This window comes from Crocodylus siamensis, chromosome 2 (assembly GCF_052110815.1).
Source record: "Crocodylus siamensis isolate JL-2025a chromosome 2, ASM5211081v1, whole genome shotgun sequence".
In the NCBI taxonomy this organism is placed as follows: domain Eukaryota; kingdom Metazoa; phylum Chordata; order Crocodylia; family Crocodylidae; genus Crocodylus; species Crocodylus siamensis.
Window position 1 is genome coordinate 253,365,940 of NC_143396.1, and position 20,745 is coordinate 253,386,684.

At 48.6% G+C, this 20,745-nt stretch overlaps 1 protein-coding gene across 1 annotated transcript in view; it reads left to right on the plus strand.

Annotated features, from left to right (window-relative positions):
• Window positions 1-579: 579 nt before the first annotated feature.
• JDP2 (Jun dimerization protein 2) overlaps window positions 580-20,745 on the plus strand; it is a 29,667-nt gene continuing 9,501 nt past the window's right edge. The window contains exon 1 of the mRNA XM_090033720.1: window positions 580-962. The gene's annotated coding sequence lies outside the window, so the exon portion shown is untranslated. The remainder of the gene's footprint in view (window positions 963-20,745) is intronic.

The following is a 20,745-nucleotide window of genomic DNA, read 5'->3' on the forward strand; positions in this document are numbered from 1 at the left end:
TGATCCTTTCTGTGAAGACCGGCCAGGAGACATTTCTCTGCATCTCTGAGGCATTAGTAACTGGGGAGAGGGAAATGGAGAGGAAGTGCAGGTGTATGCAAACAACTCAGCCTCATTTCCCCCCCTTAAAGGTCGCTCAAATAGACGCTGGCATGAAGGAGGGGATGGACTTGGAGCCAGTCCAGGAAGGATGGATGCTACTACACCCTCATCCTCTCTCTCCTCACTCCAGCTCCTTGTCTCCAAGAGGCAGGGGCCGGGAGAGCACGTGTTGTGCGGCAGAGCCGGGCTCTTTCTTGTCCTCCCTCCACCTCCGAAGGCCACAAGGATGAAAACCTCACCCCTCGCGTCCCCCTGCGGAAGAGAGGGCCAGGCCGGCAAGTCCGGGAATGCCCCCTAGAAACGTGGGGACGGAGGTGTGGGGCCGGCCCGAGGTGCAGCCGGCTGCTCCGCTCCGCTCCGCGTCCTCCTCCTCGTCCCCGGGGGTGCGGGGGGCAGCAGCAGCACGTGCCGCCCGCCCCGCCGGATGTCGGCGGCCGGGAGGCGGAGGCGGCGCGCTCCTCCTCGCGTGCCGGGGCGGCCGGGCTGGCAGGCGGCGGGGGCCGGTCCCGGCCTGGTCCCGCCCCGCTGCCCGGCCGGCCGGCGCTGCCTCCTCTCGTCCCTCCTCCCTGACGTGTGGAGCTGGCAGCGCGGCCGGTTCCGCATTCCCGACCCCTCCCCGCAGCCCGGGGGCCGCTATATAACCGGGCTGATGCAACGCGCCCAGCCGCCCGCCTGCCTCAGCCCGCCGCAGGGACGCAGCGGGGCAGCCACTGGGGGCGGCGGCGGCGGCGGCTGGCCAGGCACCCCGGCGGCTCCGGCCCCCCTCGGCAGTGGCGCGGCGCGGCGGGGCTGAGCCGAGCCTGCCCCCGGCCTGCCCCCGGCCCCTGCGGCCGGGCCTCGCCGCCTCCTCGCCGTGCACGGTGGGTGCGGGCGGCGCGCGGTCGCCGGCGGGGCTGGGCGCGGGGCTGGGAGCTGCCCGTGCCCCCGCGGCCGCAGCGGAGCTCCCGTCGGGGCCGCGGCGCGCGAGCCGGGGCGGCCCGGGGTTTGCAGGGCAGGGGCGGCCCGCAGGTGAAGGGAGCCCGGAGCCCGGGTCCTGGGGGCTCCGTGCCCGGCCGGCGCGGCGCGGCGCGGCGCTGGGTCGGGTGGGAGAGGCCGGGCTCCCCGGCGGTCGGGCCCGCCTGGGCGACAAAGGCACAGGCAGCCCCGTGGAGAGCAGGGCCAGCTGCCCCGCGTGCAGGTCTGAGCAGGGCTTGCCCTACATCTGTCTAGTGGGGCCCTTGCCCAGCACCTGGCTCCTGGGCTCTAGGTCGTGCTCTCGGGGGCTGCAGTGTCTCAGGACGGAGAGCCACTTCCAGCCTCTCCTGGCATCGGAGTTTCCTGCCTCACCTGCTTGTGCCAGGCGAGGTCGAAGCTTTCTAGGAAGGGCCTGTGCTAAGAGTGAAGAGTCGGGGTTCCTCATGTGCCCCGCTGTGCTTTTGTGGCTGGGAAGTGGATGCTGCATGCCTTGGGTGTGCTGCTGCCGCTGCCTCCTTCCCAGCTCTCCAGGCCCTCCAAAGGAAAGGGGCCCCCAGTGATTCCCTCCGCTTGCTCGGTCCCAAGTCCACTTCAGCACTCAGGCGTACAGCTGAATGGCAGTCGCATTCTTTTGCGCTTTCTGCTCCATGAGGCACTTTTTTTTTTCCACGGTGGGGAAATAGGTTTGAAAGCAAACTGGGGGAAAGGGAGAAATAGAGAGAGTGAGCAACAGCCACATTATGTTTTCATTTTCCTTTAATGAAGGCCCTGTGGAGGTGTATTTGAAAACACAGGGTCTCCTATGCCTTCAAGGAGGGTGAGAACACCCTCTTGGCTGGTTCCAGGGCCATATGCAGTGTATGGTGGCCAATGAAACGGGGCCTGGCTCATTCTGTTGCTTGTCTTGGCAGCTTGCTTCATGGCTTGTATTACCAACCCTGGAACGCAACCACTGCCAAACTGTGTGTGTGTGTATGTGTGTTTGGACTTTCGGAGCACAGCAGAGACGGATGCTTAAGCAACTCAGGCTAGAAATTTTTAATTTGTTTCTTGAAACTTGCATGAAAATTGCAATCGGGAGGCCTCTGCCAGAGCCCACACTGGGAAACTGCTAGCTTGTTCTTACTTGAGGACTTCTGGGAATACAACTTGTTGGCATCCAGATTCTTAGTTTAACTTCCAATAATTAAAAAAAAATATGCCCACTTGAGGGATGAGTGGGTGAGGTGTGGGGGTTGCTATCCAGATTGGCCTGTTGTAGAGCAGTAATTGGCTGTCCTGGATTTCACATTCTCCACTGAGAAGTAAAGTGCAAACTGCTGTCTAGACCTGCATCTTTTCAGCCTTGTGTCCTTAAATGTCTTGTATCCTTGGATGTTTCTTTCTCCTCCTCACAATAGCTGTGATCTAGTAATCTGCCTCCTCACAGTACTTTTGAGGTCCTGTATTATTGCCCTAAGGAAGAGTAGATGGGATTCCACCCCTTTCCCCTTCCCAGAGTCTGTTGGTGCTGTTAACAGAGGGGCTCCACAGTGGGCCGCCTTGAGCACTGGACAGAGTTTCCTCCAACTTCTTTGTTCCCGGTCCCTGGGTTGAGCTTTGGCTCTGCTTCACTCCAGCAGCCAGATATTAAGAGGAGTTCAGCATGTTTGGTGCTAAATTGTTTTGAGAATTTGCCTATTGGTGTCACTAGACGCTAGGAGAGGCGGTGGGTTTTGGGCACTCTTGAAAATCTGGGCCCAGGATCTCATCTGATCTGAATGGGACCTTTTGGTGCATGGCATTAGTGACTGTGGTAGGCTGCAGGTTTCCTTAGGAGCTAGAACAACCAGCTGTGGGAAAGGTGTTTGTGGCATCCCATCTGTCACTGGCTAAGCCTAATAGATTTTCCAATTAATCTGAGAATTCAAAATATTGATCCAAACCCTGAAGGATTTCTAACCCGCAGGTAGGCAACGGGCAGGTACAAATGGACTTCTCTGCTAATGTTAGTGTGACCTGACTGGTGCTGGTCACTACTGAGATGTGAATGCCCTTCAGCTGCAAGAAATGTCCCTGAGAGATCTGTAGAGGACATTCATCCCTCTGAGTTGGTATTCACCTGAAGGGCCCAGTGCAGTGGTAGAGGGTGCTGTGTTGCCGGAAGTGTCAGCTCCCATGGGATGCCTTCAAAAAAGAAACTCCTGAGCAGCTGTGGTTGTTAAAGGTCCATGGGGACTTTTCACAAGAGTCAGGTCATTAACCTCAGTGTCTGGGTGAAACACCAACTGAGATAATTAAATACTCCCTCCACAAGGTTGTCCCGGGGGGGGGGGGGGTGCAAATCAGGGTGTCTACCCTGGGTCCCTCGCTTTGGGGGGGCCGCCTCAGAGCCAGGTGGAGCAGCATGGTGACTCTGTGCTGCCGCCGGCTTCACGTCTGGTTGCTTGGCACCCCCATCCCACCAAATCTGCCCCCAGCTTCCTTGTGTCCAGGGGCGGGGCCCCAGACAGGCTGACTTGCCCTGGGCCCCACACCCTGCTAAGATCATCTCTGCTTCCCCCTTCCTCCCCCCAGCTGTTTTAGCTAGAAATATGATAGCTCTTAACTTTGTGTCCTAAACTGCTATGTAACTGCACAGTATATTGTTGTTAAATATCTGTTATGTTCCACTACAGAGCTCAATTTATAACTTATGTTGCTGTTGCAGTAGCTCTGGGAAGCCCCAGGCATGAACTGGGAAGGACCCCATTGCAATTAGTACTTTGCTACCCAGAATTGAGAGACAGTCTGAGCAGATGCCTGCAGAGCTGTGGTGATGGGGATGGTGATCCCCCATGTGTACTTGTTTTGGAAAGCTTGGGATTTATTAGGGAGGAAAGGTGATAGAGAAATAGTAGGGAGGACAGAATGTGTGAGGACTGGGTAGTGAAGGGTTGTGGGAGGGGAGCATTGAATGGAGGGAAGGAATAAGAAGGAATAGGAAATGATCTGTAGCCAGAGCAGAAAGAGGAGGACATATAAAGGGGACTTGGTAACATCTTAATTGAGTTAGCAGCAGCTTCTAGAAGGGTTCACTCTGTGCACAAAGGTGGCTGTAATGCAAACAGGTGTATCTGGGGCTCAGTGTTGAACTGGTCTTGTCTGAAAACTTGAGTGGCTACTCCTAAGTGGTGGCTGTTTTGGTGAGCTTTGTGGGTGGTAAGCTCTTTTGTAACTTTATTCTCTCCCAAAAGCTCCTGTCAGCATGGGAAATTACATTCCAAGGGACATCTTGTTATGCTGAGCAGCAGGGTGAGGAAGGGGGACTTTCACTGAGAGGTAGGGCTGAAGAATGGTGCCCTCTTTGCTGTCTGGGAGCCTGCCTCTGGTTGGGGTGGGCAGTGGAGCTGTCTTACTGATGGCAGTGTGAAGACACTGGGTGAATGTCTCTCTCTTTCTGATGAGGAAGGGAAGGTACATGGAAGGGTTCTTGGGTTGGATTTATACTTTCCTAAAGTCTTTATAGGTGTCTACCTGACTGTCTGTCTATGACTCTCATCATTCCTGTCATTTCTGAGAATAAACAGAAGCTCAAGTTAGAGCTAGGCCTTTCCTGCACAAGAAGCAGGTTGTGGTTTCTGTCTTTTGGGAGAGCAACTCTCTCCCTCTCTTTGCTACAGCCATCAGGGCCTTGGGATGTGTTCACATACCCAATACCCAAGAATATCCAAGTATTCTGGTAGAAGGCATTTCAGGGATAAAGTTTTAGAAAGTCTGTTGTATATAACTGTTCATATCCTAATATCTTGATGTCTGTGGAAGAAAGGACACAGCAAGGGCATCTCTGGATCCTTCTGGGAAGGACTTTGATATCACTCCTTAGATTCAGGGGCCTGATTCTGGGAGTTCCTTTCCTGACTCCAGATGGAAATGTTGTTGCCTTAGTAAGGAGCTCCAAGAATCTTTGCCCTACAGAGGCTGCTGCACTGTAGGAAGCTCATGCATCAGCTGAATTAGCAGAGCATCCCTGGCAAAGCCTTTAAAATCTGATCGTTTTAGAGAAAGGTGAATATCCCAGAATGCACTGTAAAACTGGATACCACTGTATCCTTGGTAAAGAGAGGAGGATAAGTTGTTGTTGTTGTTCTGTCTGAGCTGTGACTATTGACTGCATGCTAGCTAGTGTCACTACAGCTGTTTATTTTTGTTTCACAGATTAATGTATAACAAGAAAAAACATGGCAATTGCTGCTCAAGTCAGCTTCTGCCAGTAGCTAGCACAAAAATCCCAGCAAAACAGTCCTTGGCTGCCGCTGTGTTCTTATTGTTGGCAAACATGCCCTGATGATTGCTGTATGGCCTTTGATCATTAATACTGCACCCCTCTCTATAAATGCAGAAATGAATGCTATAGCACGGTGGACTGGAAGTGTTCTAAGGGTTAAAGTTGTTGCCTTTTGAAATATGGTGCAGAAAGAGCTAAATATGACCCCAGCCAGCCATCTGTAAAACATTCTTTTGAAAATGCATATATGCACTCATGATAGATAAAATGAGAAACAGTTGCATGGGAAGAGGAGAGTACCAAATGTTTGATAACAGAAGAAAACGCTTGTTGAATGATGAGGTGGGTGGTATACATCAAAGCTTGCTTTTGGCTTTCCATCTCCAAAGCTAATATTTCACCTAGCAATTCCCTTCAGACTGCCCCTTGACATGTTAGGAAGTCTTGTGTGTCCTGGTGGCTTTGAGAGAGATGCCATCAGGAATTTTAACTTATTATTGTGTCACGCAAGCTGGAGAGGCTTAAGGCAGGATGAAATGAAAAGCAGTCTGCTGGCTCTCCATCTTGGGATTGAGGAAGGGCCCAGCAACCTATATGTGTAAAACAAGATACTGTATGTTATAGAAATGCAACAGGGAGCCATGCAGGTAAACAGCATGCCAGAATAAGGGCCTGACTAGTTTTGAAAAAAGAGGAAACTTGATTAAATCTATCCAGGCTCTGAGAGATTACCATATTTAGTATAGGTGAGACAAACTATGAAGTATTTAGAATGAGGATTGTAAAAAGTCTAATCTCAATATCTGGAATGATTCCTTGATGATGTACTCTAATATCTATTTCTAAACACTCAAGGGGGCACCAAGGTGATCAGGAGTATGCAATATGGACTGGTCAAGAGCTAACCTATTTAACGACTTCTTTGCCTCCATTTTCCTGAGCAGGAACCAGATCAGCCCCCATACTGGGCCCCCTTCAGGCCCCAGGGGAGGCGCACCTAGGCCATGGGTCAATGAGTATCTAGTCGGGGAACTTCTGGAGGGACTGGATGTATTTAAATCAGCTGGTCCAGATGATCTCCACCCCAGAGTGCTGAGGGACTTAGCTGAGGTCATTCTGGGACCCCTGGCACGGCTTTACGAGCACTCGTGGTGTTCTGGTGTGGTGCCAGAGGACTGGAACAGGGCCAGTGTGGTTCCCATCTTCAAAAAGGGGAGGAAGGAGGACCCGGGAAACTATAGGCCAGTCAGTCTTACCTCGATCCTGGGTAAGCTTTTTAAGAGAATTATTCTGGGACATGTCCACAAGGGGCCAGCAGGGGAGATTTATGCTTAGGGGCAACCAACATGGGTTCATTAGAGGCAGGTCCTGTTAGACCAACCTGGTGGCCTTCTATGACCAGATCACCAAATCCTTAGATGCAGGGGTAGCAGTGGACATAGTCTTCCTGGACTTGCAGAAGGCCTTCAACACTGTCTCTCACCCCATTCTCATTAAGAAACTGGGGGACTGTGGTGTCCACACCCACACAGTCAAATGGGTTGCCAACTGGCTGGAGGGCTGCACCCAGAGAGCGGTGGTGGATGGCTCATTTTCGACCTGGAGGGAAGTGGGCAGTGGGGTCCCTCAGGGCTCAGTCCTCAGGCCCGCACTGTTCAACATCTTCATCAGTGACTTGGACAAGGGGGTAAAAAGCCCCCTGTTCAAATTTGCTGATGACACTAAGATGTGGGGGGGATGTGGGCATGCTAGAAGGGAGGAATAGGCTGCAATCGGACCTAGACAGGTTACAGGGGTGGGAGGATGAGAATAGGATGGGATTCAACACAGACAAGTGAAAGGTGATGCGCCTGGGGAGGAAGAACCAGCAGCATACCTACAGGCTGGGGAACTCCCTTCTCATCAGTGCAGAGTCAGAAAAGGACCTTGGAGTCATCATTGATGCCAAGATGAACATGGGCCTGCAGTGTGGGGATGCAGTCAGGAAGGCCAACCATACCTTGTCATGCATTCACAGATGCATCTCAAGCAGGTCCAGGGAGTGATACTCCCCCTCTATGCGGCACTGGTCAGGCTGCAGCTGGAGTACTGCGTCCAGTTCTGGGTGCCACACTTCAGGAAGGATTTGGGCAACATGGAGTGGGTCCAGAGGAGGGCCACTCGCTTGATTGGGGGGCAGCAGGACAGGCTGAGGAGAGGCTCAGGGACCTGAACCTGTTCAGCCTCCACGAGAAGGCTGAGGGGGGATCTAGTGGCCTGTTACAAACTAGTCAGAGGGGATCAGCAGGCATTGTGGGGAGTCCCTGTTCCCCTGATCACTACCAGGAGGGACTAGAAATAATAGTCACAAGCTGGCAGAGGGTAAATTCAGATTAGACATCAGGAGGCGTTATTTCACGGTCAGGGCGGCTGTGATCTGGAACCAACGTCCAAGAGAAGTGGTGCTGGCTCCTACCCTGGGGGTCTTTAAGACAAGGCTTGACAATCATCTTGCTGGGGTTGTTTGACCCCAGTACTCTTTCGTGCCATGGCAGGGGGTCGGACTTGATGATCTGCTCAGGTCCCTTCTGACCCTACTAACTATGAAACTCTAAGTCGTACCTAACCAATCTTATTTCCTTCTGTGACAAGGTGATGAGCTTTGGATGGAGGGAGAATGGCAGATGTGATGTACCTTAAGTTAGCAAGGCTTTTGATGCCATCTCCCATGTTATTGTCATAAGCTAAGGAAATGACAGTCTAGATGAAACTACTATACGCTGGGTTTATAACTGATTGATTGCCACTCTTTAAGAATCATAAGCCAATGGCTTAAATATCTAACTGGATGGAGGGTATCAAGTGGGGATCCCTAGGGGTCTGTCCTGGGTCAATACTGTTCTGCAGCGTACTTAATGACTTGGAAGATGGAACTGAGTGCATACTTGGTTAAATCCGGAGAGGCCACCAAGCTGGGTGGGATAGCAGCTGCTTTAAAGGATAGGACTAGAAGGACCTTGAGTAATAGGAAGAATGGACTGAAATTAATCAGATAAAATTAAGTAAAGACAAATGCAAAGTAGTGCACTTAGGATGGAATAATCAAATGCACAAATACAAATTGGGGAATGACTGGTTAGGTTGCAGTGTTACTGAAAAAGACATGGGGGAAAGAGTGGAAAGCAAGCTGAATGCGTGTTGACAGTGTGATGTTGCAATAATGGCGAATAGCATACCTGGATGTATTAGGAGTGTTACTTGCAAGCCTTGAAGTGATTCCCTCTTTCCAGCATTGGTCTCAGGCCCCATCTGGAGTGCTGTTCTGGTTTTGGGTACCACACTTCAAGAAAGATGTGGATAAATTGAAAAGAGTCTTGAGCAGAACAATACAAATGATTGGGCATCTAGAAAGCCTGACACACAGAAGGGTTGGAAGAACCAGAATTATTTCGTCTGGAGAGGAGAAAACAACTAAGTAGGGATTTGATAACTCTTCAGATACAAAAAGGGTTACTAAGAAGATGGTGACCACCTATTCTGTCCCTCACAGGGGACTGAACAAATGAAATTTAGGTTGGATGTTAAAAGCTTTCCACGTATGAAGGTGGAACAGATTACCTAGAGAGGCTGTGGAGCCTTTATCACTGGAAGTTTTTAAGAACACATTAGATAACATTTAACTGGGATAGTGTAGATGGGGATGATCCTGCCTTAACTGTCAGTTGAATTAGATGCATAAGGAATTTTGCTCTCTAAGTAGAATTCCAGGGACAAAAGAGACAATCTGTCTACCGGATAGAAACTTAGATCAGATCTCCAGGATGTCAGAGCATAGAGAAGAGTTGACATTAAGAAGTCACTGCAATTTACATATGACAAGGTTGAATATTAAACCTAAGCAAGTGAAAGGGTCCCCAAACTCTCAAAAACCTGACCACAGAAAGCTAACAGATGAAACATGGCAGCAGTGATTTCAAACTGAAGTGAAGAACACATGTTCTTGTGTGTTCCAAGACTTCTTCATCATGACAAATCAACATGGAGACCATGAGTGACTCCACAGTAATGGAAGTCAGATTCCAGAAAAGCAAACCTAAAGTCTGAATAAGGGAGGGTATGTGGAATTTGCATGGAGGAAAGGAAATGAGCTCAAGTGTCTGCTGAGCAAAAGGAAGATGGCATTGCAGCAAAGGAAGGCATACCCAAGCTGTCTTTTATCTAGCTAGAACAGGTAATGATAACAGTGGAGACATGGTGACAGAGACCTCAACATAGGTTAGCAACGAAAACATACAATCGTGGGCAAGTAGGTAATGTCTGTAAATATGATTAACTGATTCCTTCACTTTGCTGTCTGCATATAGCCTGAAGCAAACATCAGCTTCACAAAAATACCTCCACAAAATGAATCTGCAAAAAATCCTGGAATTGGAAACAAAGGATCAAATAGTAGAAAACAGCAGTGTGAGGGGAGAGATATGTGCATAGCCTTACCAGGGAAGCTGAGCTAGCTGCTGAGAGAGGTGGTAAAAAAACAAAACAAAAAAACTCTTTTGTTGAGGTTGTAAGAGCCTGTTAACAAATGGAGAAAGGGAAAGAAAACCAAAGACAGTGATAGGCAACACTTTGAAACAGATCAGTGCCACAAGAAGCTATTGACTTGGACAAAGAAATTCTGCACTAGAACTAGACATTGTGACATTTCACATTACGAGGAAGCTGAAAATGTAAACCGTTAAAGGCCAGGAAGCAGCAGGTAAAGATCAAGTCACCACAAAGCTGGTGATGATGACTTCTGATGTAACCACTGACAAAATAACCCAAATTTGTCTGCGTGGCATGAGACCAGGAAAAAGACTTCAGAACAAGGAAAAGATGGCATTATAAAATGTCAAAGCTCGTAACCCAAGAGACTCCAGTAACTAGTATGGTGTTAATATTCTTTTCAGCAATAAACAAAGTCTTTTGCCATATCTTAAGCAGAATATAGGAAATGGTTGAGGCAAAATTCAGGGAAAAACAGGCTAATTTTTTTTTTTTTAACTTGGAAGATCAGGTGTTGACCAGGGTTTGTTTGTCTGTTTGTTTGTTTGTTTGTTTTTTCCCACTCAGACTAATTATTGAATGACAGAAAACATACATTGTAACCTTGCAGTTTAAAGAAAAAAGAATTTTTAAATAACAACATAACTGACTGTGCAACACACTGAAATATATGCCAACAGAAATACTCAAAATCCCCAAGACTTTATATCACAGTACAGCATATATAAAGTAAGCATATACTTGAGCAATGGTTTAACACTAAAACTGGTGACAAACAAGATTGTCCTGAATTTGCTGAGATTAGTAAATTATGAGAACTAGTTTAATGAAAATCCCAGAAACTTCCAACTCAAGCATTTTATCAGAAGGCAAAGGAATACAAGAAGTTAGTTTACATACCTATGCCATAAACAGCTCATCAATGGGGATATCTGGAAGGAAACAAAGTTCTGAATTGGGAAGGTGGCAACTGCATTCACCAGCTTAAGCAGATACAGTCATCATCCAACTATGACTGTTGAATTCAAAAGTTGTTTTTGTCTCGTATATGGATGTGAAAGCTGGAAAGCTACCCAAGTTAGAGAGAGACCTAAATACCTTCAAAAGCACATGCCTCTGGAAAACATAGATATTAAATGGAATAACTATGTAACAGGGGCCAACAATTCTTTGTCTTTGCAGTTATCTGGGAAAGATAGAATTAGCTGGGACATATTTGAAGAATAAAACCGGAACATCTGCCAAGATTGGCGTGCATGGGTAGCTGGAGGAACAAACAAAATGAGTGACGGGAAGAGTGCTTCTATCAAATAGGAGTTGGAGGGAAAAATTAAGGGATTTAATAATACATAGGGTATGCTCTAGATCAGTGGTCTCCAAAGTGGGGTGCGCAAGACAATCCATTGGGGTGCGGGAAGAAAATTATTAGAACTTCTATTTATATTTATATAAATATTGGGGGTGCATGCTTGACATTTTTTTTTACTGATAGGGGTGTGCAATCAAAAAAGTTTGGAGACCACTGCTCTAGATAACCTTAACCCTATCATTACTGCATAGTGGTACCACTTCCTCTTGGTCTTTTTTATTTTATAAGATTATGGAACCTCTCACTAGTTATTTTTAACTTCCTTTACATGATCTAGCTCAGTGTGACCTGGTAATCCTTACTTTTGTCTGCTTCCCTCTTACACCTTTCTTTTCTGGCATATCTCTCTTTCATTCCCTTTTGGTTCTCTGTGTACTTTCTATGGGATGGATCCAGCTTTATAAACCAGTCACCCAAATTACATCTAACGTACAAAAAGTGGCACAGAACTCTCAGGCATCTAAACTTATTTGATGCCTAAAGTAAAACTTATGAGCATGTACAGAAGTAAACTAGTGTAAATGGCTAGGTGTCTATTCCCCACCTCAGCTCCATTGCAACTGCAGCACCTAAATTCTGTCAAAGTCCTTTGAGGGGCCCGGATCACACCTATCACACTGGTAACACTGGGTTCAGTACAACTGGAGCAGCCTGATCCTTTCACTTAACACAGGGATTAATGATACCTACCTTTGCATAATAGCTTTGTAGCTAAAGTTCTCAGCCAGACAGCTGGAGACTTGGTTTCTAGGCTTTCCTCAGACTGAGAAGATTCAGACCTGCATTTCCCACTTCTCAATAGTAGGGTAATCTGGGTGAATGTCCCCTTATAGTCCCTCTGTTGAAGCTGGGCTACTCTGCAGACAAGAATGCAAGAATCATCAGGCCAGAAAGAGAGCCAGCTGGGGGAGTAGGTCTGTGACCCCCCACTCTGGCACCTCAGAGATGGTCACCCAGACGGAGCCCCGGCTCTTGGCTGTGGGGGAAGCCTGTCCCTTTTTCAGGCTCTGGGGCCTGGGAGCATAGCTACCTCCCCTTGTGGGGTCTGCTCCCTTTTTGGGTCTCTGGCATGCCAGCTGGAGGAGCTCCAGGCCACAATCCAGAGACTGTGTGCCATCAGGGACTGTAAACAGGAGACAGACTCCTACTGCCAGGCCCTTCTCCCCGGGAGCCAGAGGGTAGACCATGGTCTCCCTCCAGGACAAGGGAGGACTCCAGGACCTCCCATTCTGTCCAGTCAAGGGGATGGACTAAGGTGGTCAAGGGCCCTAAGGCCCATCACACCAAGGCCCCTGCCCCGCTGGACCTTAGCAACAGGTATGAACCTCTTGCAGCCCCAGCAGAGCCTGCTGAGTTGCCAGCTCTTGCAGGCAACACAGGCCTAACTGCAGCTACTGCCCCTGCTCTCCCCAAGACGAAACGTACAGTGTTTGTTGTGGGAGACTCCATCCTGAGGGGGGTTGAGGGGGTAATCTGCCACCCTGACCGCTTAGCCTGGGAAGTCTGCTGCTTCCCGGGGGCCCGCATCCCAGACATTGCAGAGAAGATCCCTAAGCTCCTCCAGCCCACAGAGCACTATCCCATGCTCCTCATCTATGTGGACACCAACAATATGGCTCGGAGCACTCCCAACTGGGTCATGAGGCGCTACGTGGATTTGGGAGCGGGGATAAAGGTTGTGGGGGTGCAGGTGTTGTTCTCTTCGATCCTCCCAGTCTCGGGGTATGGGCTGAGGAGGGAAAGGAGGATCCAGGTAGTGAACCAAAGACTGCGGCAGTGGTGTCATCGGGAAGGCTTTGGCTTCCATGATCACAGCCCTCTCTTTGGTGAGAGAGGCAGCGAGCTGCTGGGAAGAGATGGCCTCCACCTCTCTCCCTTGGGGAGGAGGCTGTTCTCAGGCAGACTGGCTGACCTGCTCCACTGGACTTTAAACTAAGCCTGCCGGGGGATGGGGGGACTACCACCACTGCTGGCCCACTGAGTGGCCCTTGCAAAGCCAGCAGGCCAAGGCACTTAAGGGAGCCCACCCCTGCCCCAGCCCTGGTACAATCTGTGGGCAAGGCATGAGCCCCCAAGGGGACACTTGCCTGCCTGTACACAAATGCCAGGAGCTTGGGGAATAAGCAGGAGGAGCTTGTCCTCATGCTTAATGCAAATAATTACAACATCATGGGGATAATGGAAACCTGGTGGGACTCCACCCATGACTGGACCACGGGTATAGATGGCTATACCCTGTACAGGAGAGATTGAGTGGATAAAAAGGGTGGGGGTATAGCTCTCTATGTTAAGGAAAGCTATGCTTCCCTGCAAGCTGATATTGGTGACCAGGGTGGATGGTTGGAGACCCTCTGGGTTTAAATCCGTGGGGAACATGGCGCAGGGGACACAACAGCGGGAGTCTACTACAGACCTCCCACCCAAAGTCTAGAGCTTGACCAGGAGTTTGCCTGGGAACTGGCTGAGGCCACATGCTCCAGGACCATGGTTGTCATGGGTGACTTCAATTACCCAGACATCTCGTGGGAGGATCACTCAGCAAAATCCGAGCAGTCGCAAAGCTTCCTATCGTGCGTGGATGACCTCTACCTGACTCAAGAAGTCTATGGGCCAACGAGAGGTAAAGCGCTGCTTGACCTGGTACTGGCTACTGGGGATGACTTAATCGGCGACCTAGTGATCACCTTCACCATCCGCTGTAAAGCTGGCAACTCAGTCAGCAACACTGAAGTCCTTGACTTCAGGAAAGCTGACTTTGACAAGCTCAGGAGGTTTGTCATTGAGGCCCTAAGGGACCATGACCCCAGGGGGAGAGGAGTCCAGGAAGAGTGGTTGCTCATCAAGGGAGCAATCCTCAATGCACAAGCTAATTCAATTCCATCTGGGAGGAAAGGCAGCAGGAGGGCACATCAGCTCCCCTGGCTCTTCAGGGATCTAGCAAACCTCCTGAGGCTAAAAAGAAAGACCTACAAAGGATGGAGGATGGGATTCACCTCCAAGAAGGATTATTCTGCACTGGTCCGATTCTGCAGGGAGCAAACCAGGAAAGTCAAGGCTGCAACTGAACTCCAACTAGCTTCAAGCATCAAGGACAATAAAAAGTCCTTTTTTAGATATGTGGGGAGCTGGAGGAAAAGCAAGGGCAACATTGGATCCCTTCTAAACCAGATGGGACAACTGACAACTGATGCCCAGGAAAAAGCCAACCTATTAAATGGGTACTTTGTGTCGGTCTTTCATCAGTCCCATGGGATGCCCATGCCCACTATGGGACAGGGAGGTCCGGGTGAGGGAGATCCCCTTCCCTCCATCAATGCTGACCTCGTGAAGGAACACCTTGAGAAGTTGGATACCTTCAAGTCAGCTGGCCCTGACAATCTACACCCCAGGGAGCTCAAGGAGCTGGCGAGCATCATAGGCCAGCCTCTGGCATGGATCTTTGAGAGTTCTTGGCGCTCTGGTGTAGTGCCCAAAAACTGGAAGAGGGCCAATGTGGTCCCTATCTTCAAGAAAGGGAGGAAAGTGGATCCAGCAAACTATAGGCCCATCGGCCTGACTTCTGTCCCGGGGAAGATCTTAGTAAAGTTTATTAAAGAGGCCATCCTTAATGGACTGGCCGACGCCATCATCCTGAAGGATAGACAGCATGGGTTTGTTGCAGGTAGGTCTTGCTTGACCAATCTCATTTGCTTTTATGACCAGGTGACCTATCACCTGGACAAGGGAGAAGAGGTTGATGTCATGTATCTTGACTTCAAAAAAGCCTTCAATCTGGTATCCCATGATCACCTTTTGGTGAATCTGGCCAGTTGTGGCCTTGGCTCCACCGCGATCCGCTAGCTGGGAAATTGGCTCCATGGTCGGACCAAGAGGGTATTAATTGATGGAAGTCAATTGTCATGCTGCTCTGTGACCAGTGGGGTCCCCCAAGGCTCTGTCCTTGGACCCATATTGTTCAACATCTTCATTAATGATGTGGACATTGGAGTCAGAAGCGGACTGGCCAAGTTCGCCGATGACACCAAACTTTGGGGCAAAGCATCCACACCAGAAGACAGGCGGGTGATCTAGGCTGACTTGGACAGGCTCAGCAATGAGCAGATGAGAACCTGGTGGTGTTTAACACTGAAAAATGCAAGGTTCTCCACCTTGGGAGGAAAAACCTGCAGCATCCTTATATGCTTAGCAGTGCTATGCTGGCTAGCACTATGGAAGAAAGAGACCTGGGGGTCATCATTGACCACACGATGAACATGAGCCTGCAATGCAATGCTGCAGCTAGTAAAGCGACCAAAATGCTGCCTTGCATCCATAGATGCTTCTCAAGCAAATCCCAGGATGTCATTCTCCCCTTGTACTCGGCCTTGGTGAGGCTGCGTCCAGTTTTGGGCCCCACAATTCAAAAAGGATGTGGAGAAGCTTGAGAGAGTCCAGAGAAAAGCCACGCACAGGAAAACAGACCTTATGATGACAGGCTGGAAAAGCACAGGCTCAGGGGTGATCTGATGGCCACCTATAAGTTTATCAGGGGTGACCACCAGTATCTGGGGGAACGTTTGTTCACCAGAGCACCCCAGGGGCTGATGAGGTCGAATGGTTATAAATTACTGCAAGACCCTTTCAGGCTGGACATAAGGAAGAATTTCTTTACTGTCCGAGCCCCCAAGGTCTGGAACAGTCTGCCATCGGAGGTGGTTCACGCACCTACATTGAACACCTTCAAGAGAAAATTGGATGCTTATCTTGCTGGGATCCTGTGACCCCAGGTGACTTCCTGCCCCTCAGGCGGGGAGCTGGACTCCATGAGCTTCCGCGGCCCTTCCAGCCTTAATGTCTGTGAAATCTATGAAATCTGTGAAAGCCTGTCTTGATAGCTAGACAGAAAGCAGAACCAAGCTATCTAATTTAATATCCAGAGACAGTTCAGGAAGCCCAGACTGGTGAAGAAGACACTGATATGGGAGGTAGATGTCAGTTTGAATCCCTATAAGCTGAGGAGGACCTAAAACCTGGGTGTCCCACTTGGAGTGAGTGCTCTAACCATTAGGCTGTTACATAAAAGGTGGACACTCCCATGATGTCTATTAGGTGTCCATCCTCAGAAGGGCACTTTAGTCTCTGGATCTAAAGTGCATAGAGATACTTAATGTGCTGTCCTGAATAAGATGTCTAAGCTTCTGAGAGAGATGGGCATCCAGATGCATCCATGTGCCCAGTGCTTCCTACTGGCCAGTTCTAAAGGACTTTTAGTTGAGCATTCAAATTCCTAAATCACCTTTCAGATGTGCCTAACTCTGTAGTGAGTCTCTCCTGAGCTGTGGAACCTTACCTATATGCTTTGAATCACATACCTGAGACCAAGGACCTAATTGCTATATGTTACTGTGCCTAAATTGACCTTCACAGTGCCATGGGTGTGACAGGCTGTATGGATGCAGTTCCAGCATCTAGGATAAGCTTTAAGTGCCCTTTGCACCACTGACTCAGGTCTATGGTGCACTAAAAACTACTCCAAGATTTACTGACTGCATCCACACAGCCTGCATCATACATGTGGTACTGTAAAGGCCAAACCTTAAGCTATAATAAAAAATTGATCATTATCATCAAGAATGGCTGTTCTTCCAGTTGGAGCTACTTCAGAAAGGATATTGGGCAAAATAAAGATTGTCTCCCCAGGCACCTCCAGCTTGGGCACTATAACAAGAGTTAGCCACCGGCTCTCAGGAGAGTGATTCAGAGCATCAGGGTAGGGCTAGGAAGGCAGTCAGGCCCCCAACCCCCTGGGCCTGAGTCAGTTTTCAACTCGGAACATGGAAAGGTGGATTGGTGCTCCTTTACGACATTTGCATGAGGGTGACTGATTCTCAGAACATGATTTTCTTAGCTAAGTAGAGACATACAGTTGCCTTGACGTTATAAGAACCCAGTAAGATCTCCACAGCACAAAGCATTGGACTTGCTTGTTTTTCCCAAAGAATGGCTTCAAAGGAGTATTTGAATGCTTCTGTCACTGATTATCTGAAAGAGAAATTTTAAGATCTAAAGCCTGGGGTCTAGAATTTGGGATTGGCAGTTGTTGTGTGTTTCTCTGTGAAGTTGTGCAGTAAGGATAAGACTTTATCCCTGGGGTAGGTCTTTAGCTACTGGTGTACCTTCACATATATTCTTCCCCAGCTGTTTCATGCTGCCTTTAGTGACAGTACCTAGATATGTCTAACTTGCAGGCACACACACAGCATCCCCAAATGGTAGTTTTCTGAGTTATTCCCAGTTCTGTGATCATATACCCTTTGGCAACCCACCTTTTTGAGCTGAATCCTCCTACTGTTGAGGAGCAGCTTATTTATGAAATCCATGAGCATTTTGGCTGGAGTACCTGCTTGCAATCTTCTTTTCAGAGTGGTCCCTTTCGGAGAGGATGTTGTATGAACTCTTGAGAGAGCAAAATTTTTTAGCCATAAATCAGTTTGGAAAGCATAAAAGGAGAATGACATGCTGCTTCAGTGATTTGCTATGTAGAGGTATTGTTCTGTATTTCTGTTAAATGTAACCACTTCCAAACATGTGGAATTACAGCTGCCTTGTTCTCATTTGCCATGAGGAAGGTTAATACCTTGTACTGTTTTCTGGTTTTGGAGTCCCAACCAGCTGATTAATCTGTCTTTTCTCAGGCCAAATGATATTACTGCGTATTTTGTCTCCATCTGTCTGATGCCAGATAGGCAGAAGTACTTGAAGGACATCCATTTTTATCAAGCAGCATCTATGTAGTCTCCAGCTTTAGTGCTGGAGTTTCTGACTTCTCTATGTCTGGAACCTTCCCGTATGCCTCTCTGACTGCTGCCTTTTCCTTTCTGCTCTGATCCTGTGGAACTGCCCTGAATTGACAGTAATGGTTTCCCATCCTTTAGTGACTTATGTGACTGCTGCTGCATGTTGATGCCTTCCATGAACTGTTTTTGCTCCCTTATGTGAGGTAACAACCACTTCCTAGCCCGCTGTAGTGCACAGACTTATTCCAGAGTGGACTGGACTCCCCTTGTGGTGCCCACTTATCTAGTGTAGTCGGGATCTTCTGGCAACCTTTCCAGTCCATCTTGACTTGACTCACCTATATTCTCAGCTGGGCTTATTCTTTCTGCTCCTCTCCTCTTCTCATTGAAATTAATAAATGCTCCAAACAACTTGAACTAATCACTATTACCTGCTTTCCCTCTTCTAGATAGCTCCCAAAACCAGCTGCTTGGTCATCAACCCCTAGCTGATGCATCTCTGCAGTGTTCTTATCCACCCAGAAGCTGTGTCCACACTTTTAACTTTAAACCAAGTATATAACCTCTCATGATATGTCTTGCATCAGTTCAACACAGGCTGTGTCTAGTTAAGGAAGAATTGTATATCATTTTACAAGGCTAGTTGGCAGTTCTCCACCTGTGTAGCTGCCGCCTTCGGCACTGAGGCACAGTTTGCAATGCTCAGTAGCTGTGTGGATGCATGTGTGTCCACACTGCACAGGGCATGCAATTACAAACTGTTCAGAAGTGCCAAAATGGAAGTTACATGACTGGAAAACTGCCATTTAGGCATGTAAGTGCAGTAGGATTCTGCCCTTGGTGACCGTGGCAACTCACTACCTGCACTGGTATGTGTCTGCTTTCATGTAACTAACCAGCTCTAAATGTGTTGGTGGGCTGGGTAGAGGAGCACCTGACTCTGTTCAGTTAGTTCCCCTGCCTTCTAGCTCTGTGTAACAGGATATAGCAAGATTCATTTCCCAAGCTCTTCAGTCCTGTGTGCTAGTCACCAAAGTATTCTCTCCCCAGACGAGGTACTGTAGGGGCATGGACAGATAAGCACATACCCCAGGAGAACAGATGTTGAAATTTTACACCTATGTAAATTACACTGGGATCAAAAACAGGCAGATGTGCAACTATCCCAAGGTATCTTGCACAGTAGGTGGCTGTTACTGTAACTGCTTGGTGGCCTGGGATGGCAGGCAATAGAGTCTATAAAACAGACTGTTTGCCCTTAGCAAACTACGGTGGATGCAGAAAGACAAAACCTGAACCAGTGTAATTTCCACCAATACTGCTTTATCCATGACTCTCAGGGTAATCCTCTATCAGATTGGGTGAAGCTACCCCAATTCAGGGGTATGACTTTTCTATCTACTACTTTTTTCATAGGTGTCATGTTGATTACCTTGTGATGGCCTATACCCAGGCTTTTCCAGAGTGCATCGACACACATCCAGCTAAGCGGAGTAACGAGCGCAGTGCACAAATGTGGTGGCATACGGTTGCATTGTGAAAAAAGCTGCTGTGTGGACAGAAATGAACTGGGCCTATTGTAACTGGGTCTTTGGCAAGTGTTGCAGTCCTGTTATGCAAACACAGAGGTTCCATAGTTGGCGTCTGACTGTACTCCTTGCAGTCTGTTGGTCTCGGCATCCCACTCGCTCTTTCGTGGGCTTCCCACTTCAGATCTAATTAAATAATGTCATACTCTTGGCTACTGTTCTTCATATTTCCTCCTACCTCCTCTCATCTTCCAGCCTGCAAGTGATTTGCCAAAGCTTGTCCCTATCCCTTAGTCTCGCTTGGGCTGGATTTCTTTCTGCTTGGCCAGAATAAACTGTTGTGCCTCCTGATTTTTTTTCCCCTCCTTTCTGCCTGTTTGTTTCCTCTCGTTTGCCCTGGGAAATAGATCCCCTCTATGATTCTAAGTTATTCTTAAGCAGTTTCCATGCTAGTTCTGTGGACTTTGGTTTCTTTTTATTTTTCTTTGTTCTCACTTGGGCAAAGTTCCCCTTCCCATGTCTTGCTGCGACAGCCCTAATTGTCAGCCTAAACCTTACAGTGTTAGATTTCCTGCATGTTCTGGACACTAATGGCTCCACTGCTCTTTCTTCCTGTATCAGTTCCTGAGAATTACTTCAAATTAAGTTTATAGGTAGCCTCAGATCCTATCTGATCCAGAACAAGGTGTTTCAAGAAGTAGTGGTCTCTGGCAGCAAAAAGCTGTTCCCTGAAGGTAGCACTGACCAAGTAGTGTCCCAGTAGCTGTTGCTATCCATTGGGTTTATTGTGCTCTGTTGCCTCTGAGTTCTCTCACCGTCCTCATCTGCAGGATAGTTGTATGCCTTTGCTGTGCAGGTCAATTCCCTTTGACCTACTATTGGTTTCTTTGTGTATTCTACCTGATAATCACTGCCTCTCAGGCACCACCCTCATTCAGGAAGCCTGTGAAATTCCACGTGGGCTCTAGTGGCATGCTCCTTGGCCTCTGTAACCAGTCCAGACTTTCCTCTGTAGTTCAGACCTAGGATTTCCATCATCCCAAGTGAGTCTCACTGCTGATCTGTGGGCACTGGCATGTATTGTGGTCCTGGGGCCTGTGTTCCTGCCCATGCTTTCCCCCTATAGCCTTGCACTGGAGTAACCACAGTAAATAACTGATATGGGTGTCTCCCAGGCCCCTTCTCTGAAGCCATTCCTTTCTACCCTCAGCCCTGAGATGCTCTTTGGAGTGCATGCTATTCCTG